Source organism: Neopsephotus bourkii, unplaced genomic scaffold, assembly GCF_033783945.1.
Source record: "Neopsephotus bourkii isolate Nb327-2 ecotype Australia unplaced genomic scaffold, CSIRO-AGI_Nbou_v1 NB_1423, whole genome shotgun sequence".
Taxonomy (NCBI): domain Eukaryota; kingdom Metazoa; phylum Chordata; class Aves; order Psittaciformes; family Psittacidae; genus Neopsephotus; species Neopsephotus bourkii.
This window is the reverse complement of record NW_026901900.1, coordinates 390,790-396,789: the sequence shown is the minus strand read 5'-3', so window position 1 is coordinate 396,789 and position 6,000 is coordinate 390,790.

The window sequence follows — 6,000 nt, the reverse complement described above, 5'->3', positions numbered from 1 at the left end:
AAAGAGAGTGAAATATTAGTAAGATCTAAGAGCAAGATAGTCATGCAAAGAAGCACTCCTAAAAACCCAGGCTAACACTAAACATTTCTCAATTCTTGTTATACTATTCAAAACTTTCACTTACCTATGATATCCCAAGATGTTCATTACCCAGCTAGTGTCTAGACACCTTGCCAACAAGAGTGGGAGCAGCACAAGTGTCAGGAGTGGTTCAGGTTAGTTGATCCTATCCTTCAGAATGAGGGCAGCTCATTGGGAAGAGCAATCTGCACACACATCTCAGGACTGCTGTTCTCAACCAGACAGGCTTGTCTGCGCATCCACCTGAATGATGGCTATTGGGTAACTCCAGACAGTAATCCACAGTCATTGGTCCTGACCAGTAACCAAACACTACAGTTGGTATCTATCAACCCATGACTGTTAATGGTTGATCTTGATGATCTTAAATGACGATTCTATGAGTCTATCATTTCCAGGAGTATTTGCTGTGCATGTTACAGCTATATAATCTACTTAATATGACATTGTTTTAATATCATCATAGACCAGGCTTGCAAATTGTACAGCTCAATTGGTAAGGGAAAGTTAGAAGGTGTAATATGGAAACAATTTGTTAATCAGCTTCCAGAAGTACATTCTTCCTAATGTATGGCTGTCTTTATTTTCAAAGAGTTCTGATACACACTGTGGTAAAATCCCGAGGCATATTGTCAACACTAAGATAATACTTGTCCTCTCTCAGAAATATTTATTATGAAATTTATTCCAAAAATCACGTGCATTGCAAATGGTCTTGAAAATAAGTTCTCTGCCAAAATTAAAAGTTTCTAAATGACTGTGATGATGGAAGTGCAGATGGAAATATGATTTTAAACTATGAAGATGAGCTGCCATCTGGAAAGTCTAGAGATCTTTTTTCCTGGAAAAGGACAAAAAAATAAACCCCACTCCCCTCCAATAATTATCGGATCTGCATTCAAAATGGTATAAAATACAATGATTGATTTCCTCAAAAATACTCTTGTTTCCTTTTTATCAGGATGGCAAACACAATTAAGCAATGGGGCCAAGATGTCCTCTAAATTCACTATCCCTTGTCACACAGTAGCAAATCTTTTTTTGCAACGCAAATTAGAAAAATAAAAGTAGTCCATCAGCAATTAAAATGAATGAGTTTTGCTTCTCTCTGAGGATTTGCTGTCATCTGTCATATCAGCTAACTTTAACCTGAGAAAGAGCCAGTATGTAAGATCTTCTTCATAGCTATACATTCAATAGAGTATTCCAGCAGCTGGGAATTTTCATGCACTAAATTAAAATAAGTTTTCAGTCCCAGTCACTGGTCAATGATTCCACATACAGCACAATCAGTGGCCTGTTATTTCATCTGGCATGACTGGATAAATTCTGGATTACTGTGTCCTTCAGTGATAGTTTTGTCCAACGTTTGGTAGGTTATTTGATACACCAATGATTTGGAAGAGCAATTGTTCATCTTACTAATAAGTAATTTAAAGTTTCTGGAGAGTGTTTTACCTACTGCACTAGACACATCCAGACAGAGTAAAAAACATACCTAAGAAGTTAAATCCTTCTTTAGACTCTGTTGATGACACCAACCATTGTACTTACACAATTTTACTTGCTTTTTCAGACCTAGATTATTTTTGTAATGTTTATTTCAGCATCTAAACATTACTTTGTGCATCACATCATTCATAATTAATCAAGAAAAGAAAGCTGTCATTTTCTTTTACATAGTTTAATATTAAAGAGCTATTTTACATGAGCTTATTACTATAGAGTAACATACACTACTGTATTGAAAAGCACCTCAAAGATCATCTGGTCCAAACTTTCTCTGCAAAAGAAAGATGTCCCAGCACTCTGCCCAGACAAGTTTTAAAAGTGTCCAAATCTGGGGAATCCACCACTTATCTGGGAAGATTATTTCTATGGGTGATTATTCTGATCGTTATTTCCTCATCAAGAGGAAAAAATTTCCTCTTCTGTCCAGCTGAATCTCTCTGGGATTAACAAGTACCCACCACCCTTTATCTTTTCCATATGACTCCTTGTAAAAAAGGAGTCTCCACCTTTGTAACCACACTTTAAATACTGGAAAATGGTGATAAAGTCTCCCTTGAGACTTCTTTTTTCAAGGCTGAACAAACCCAGTTCTCTCAGCCTTTCCTTATACAGCAAGCTTTCCAGTCTTTCAGTCATCTTTGTGGCCCTTCTCCGGATTCTCTCCAGCCTTTCCGCATATTTTTTGTATAGCAGGGACCACAACTGACCACAGTATTCTAGGTATGGCCTGACAAGCGCTGAGTAGAGTGAGGTAACAACTTTATCTCCAGTAATTAAGGTGTAATACAAAACTACTACTACTACCACTGATAATAATAATGATAAAGGAAATAACAAGGGGAGAGAATGCAATTGCTCACCACCTGTCAACTGACACCCAGCCCAATCTGAGCAGCAATCTAGCCCTTCTGGGTAACTCCCCCCAGTTTATACAGTGGGCATGATGTGCTGTGGTATGGAATACCCCTTTTGCTAGTTTGGGTCAAGTGCCCTGTCTCTGCTTCCTCCCAGCTTCCCATGCTCCTCCTCACTGGCAGAGCATGAGATTGGAAAGTCCTGAATCAGACTAAACATTACTTAGCAACAACTAAAAACATCGGTGTGTTATCAGCATTGTTCTCAGGCTAAAGTCATAAACACAGCACTGCACCAGCTACTAAGGAGAAAAATGACTGATAGTGCTGAACCTAGGACAGTATTGTTCTGCTTCTGTAGTCTGGTTCTTCATTCCTCCTCCAACTACTTCTGAATCTTACAGATCTCTGCTAGCAAGTGATAGTACTCTGCCCTGCTGTTTGCCGATTCATACATATCGCCTTCCACTTTCCGAGCAGATTCTCCATACACGAATCACTGGTGATGCCCTTGTTGGTGTAACCCAGAATCCCATTAGTTTTCTTTGCCACAGCAGCACAAAGTTCACTTATACTGAGCTGCTTGTCTACTAGAACCCCCAGCTGCCCCCCAGCCAGGTAGATCCTAGCCCATGTTGCACTCTTGGATCATGTTCACTCAGGTGAAAGACCTTTCACTGTTCTTTGTTGAACTTCATAGGGTTCTTGTTAGGCCACTCTTCCAGCTTATCAAGGTCTTCCTCTGGTGTGTCTCTCTCTTCTGAAGTGTCTAATTTGCTGAGGTGAACAAAAAAGAGCATGCTCTTCTGAAAATGGAATAAAAGAATTGGCATTCTCTTCAAACTAGGTTTTGCGCTAACCAGTAGGCCTTAAATCTGTTTACCACATGATGTCCTAAAAAAGCTGCATTCACAGAGAAAACAACTTAAAAACCAACTTCTCCATCATATGTTCCTTCTGTCCTCTATTCTGCCTTTTGCCAAAAGTTTGCTTCTTTCAATCTGTTGGCTAATGAGATTTCTGTCTTGTAACCTGGAATTTACTTGGGGCAAGTGTGCAGAGAGAGCAAAAGACAGACTCCCACTCACTCCTTCTCAACCTCCACTTCTCCCTAACACTCTGGGACTAGGAAATTCAGAATTAAGGTAATGTCTTCTACACCATTTTCCTACCTTCTCCCTTAAATAAATTAAGATGGAAGAGGTTGGTCTTTATATGTAAACATTTTCTGGAGAAGGCCATTTGCCACATTCGTTGTTATTTACTGTTCAGGCTACAACATTGAATTTAATTTCACTATCAGACTCCGCAACGCCTGTCGAGCAAACTAGCAAATATATATTTGTCAAGTGTGACCAAAATATTTCTTTCTTTCTTCACTCCTGTGAACAACAGACAGTTACAATATATTGTATATATATGAAGGTATGAGCAGTCTATGTTTTTCACCTTTTTAAAAATAACCTCTTATCCTTTAGGGAAGTATTTGACTTTCCATCAAGTCAAATCTGACACCAAAGAAATCTGTTCTAAAAAGGTTGAATTTTTGTTGCTTTTCTCAGACCAATATACTCCTGGCTCTTTTTAAAATCATGTAAAAAAATAATAGGCTTATGAGGTCTGAATAACCTCTACATTATTTTAGCACATAATGGCAAAATAATCTTTTCAAAACATGGTTTACAGTCACCATTCCTTTAATTGCATGTTAAGCACAAACAGTAACATAAGCAAGAAAAACTCCATCTGACAGCTGAAAGCTTTACACCTATATGCATAAGGGGCTGATTTTTTTTTTTCTGCAGGTTGTCATATAGGCAGATTATTTTTAAGATGATAGTAGCTAAATGATAGCTACCTTTACCTAGTTATATATGAGAAAGAGCATTTCATAGAATCAGAGAATAGTTAGGGTTGGAAAGGATCTTAAGATCATCTAGTTTTAACCCACCTGCCATAGGCAGGGACACGTCGCACTAAACCATGTCACCCAAGGCTCTGTCCAACCTGGCCTTGAACACCACCAGGGATGGAGCACTCACAACCTCCTTGGGCAACCCATTCCAGTGCCTCACCACCCTCACAGTAAGAAACTTCCTCCTTATATCCAATATAAATTTCCCCTTTTTAAGTTTGAACCTGTTACCCTTTGTCCTATCACTACAGTCCCTAATGAAGACTCCCTCCCCAGCATCCCTAATAACCCGCCTTCAGATACTGGAAGGCTGCTATGAGGTCTCCACGCAGCCTTCTCTTCTCCAGGCTGAACAGCCCCAACTTTCTTAGCCTGTCTTCATATGGGAGGTGCTCCAGTCCCCTGATCATTCTCGTGGCCCTCCTCTGGACTTGCTCCAACAGATCCATGTTTTTTTTATGTTGAGGACACCAGAACTGTACACAATATTCCAAGTGAGGTGTCAAGAGAGCAGAGTAGAGGGGCAGGATCACCACCTTCAACCTGTCGGTCACACTCCTTTTGATGCAACCCAGGATACGGTTGGCTTTCTGGGCTGCAAGCGCACACTGAAGCTGGCTCATGCTCATTTTCTTGTTGACCAACACCCCCAAGTCCTCCGCAGGGCTGCTCTGAATCTCTTCTCTGCCCAACCTGTAGCTGTGTCTGGGATTGCTCTGACCCAGGTGTAGGACCTTGCACTTGGCATGGTTAAACTTCATGAGGTTGGCATCAGCCCACCTCGCAAGCATGTCAAGGTCCCTCTGGATGGCATTCCTTCCCTCCAGTGTATCAACCGAACCACACAGCTTGGTGTCATTGGCAAAGTTGCTGAGGGTGCACTCAATCCCACTGTCCATGTCAGTGACAAAGATGTTGAACAAGATCAGTCCCAGCGCTGAGGGACATCACTGGTTAGTGGTCTCCAGCTGGACTGCAACTCTCTGCATGTGGCCATGCAGCCAGTTCTTTATCCACTGAGTGGTCCATCTATCAAATTGATGTCTCGCCATTTTTTTGGAACTTGGACGCTAGGTTCGGTGCCCTTCTTAGACTGAAAGATGCAAGTCCCATCTCTCCCTTAAGAATATTTGATTCCAAAATCAATTTGAAGGATAGATCACAATCTTCAGCTCCTTCCTGTCTTTCATTATAGTTAGCTAACACAAGACTTGTAGAGTTCAGAAAGGGAAAGTTCAAAAGAAGACGAGCTCTATAACTTGTTGCTTAGCTTAGTCCCTGGAAAGGAGGAAATCCTGGGTTTAAGATTCTTCTTTCAGGTTTAATTTTTTCTTTTTCTGAAGTGACTCTTTAATGTAAAATATGTTGTAAGGATGCCTAACCTTGTGGTTTTTACATTACATTCTACCTCCATGTTTTAAGAGCAAGGAGGTTCAAACAGCGCTTTGTAGGCTCCTAAATACATTTCATGCTTTGGTGAAAAGGATTTCACCCTTTGCTACGTACTCTGTTCATAACTTAAAGAGAAAAACAATGGCATATGCTTTAGTCAGTAAGCCCTTTTCATTACATTGTCAATTCCAGTAATGTTTTATGCAGAAGGTGGCAAATTCTTTTTAGGAAAATTGGTACGTAACA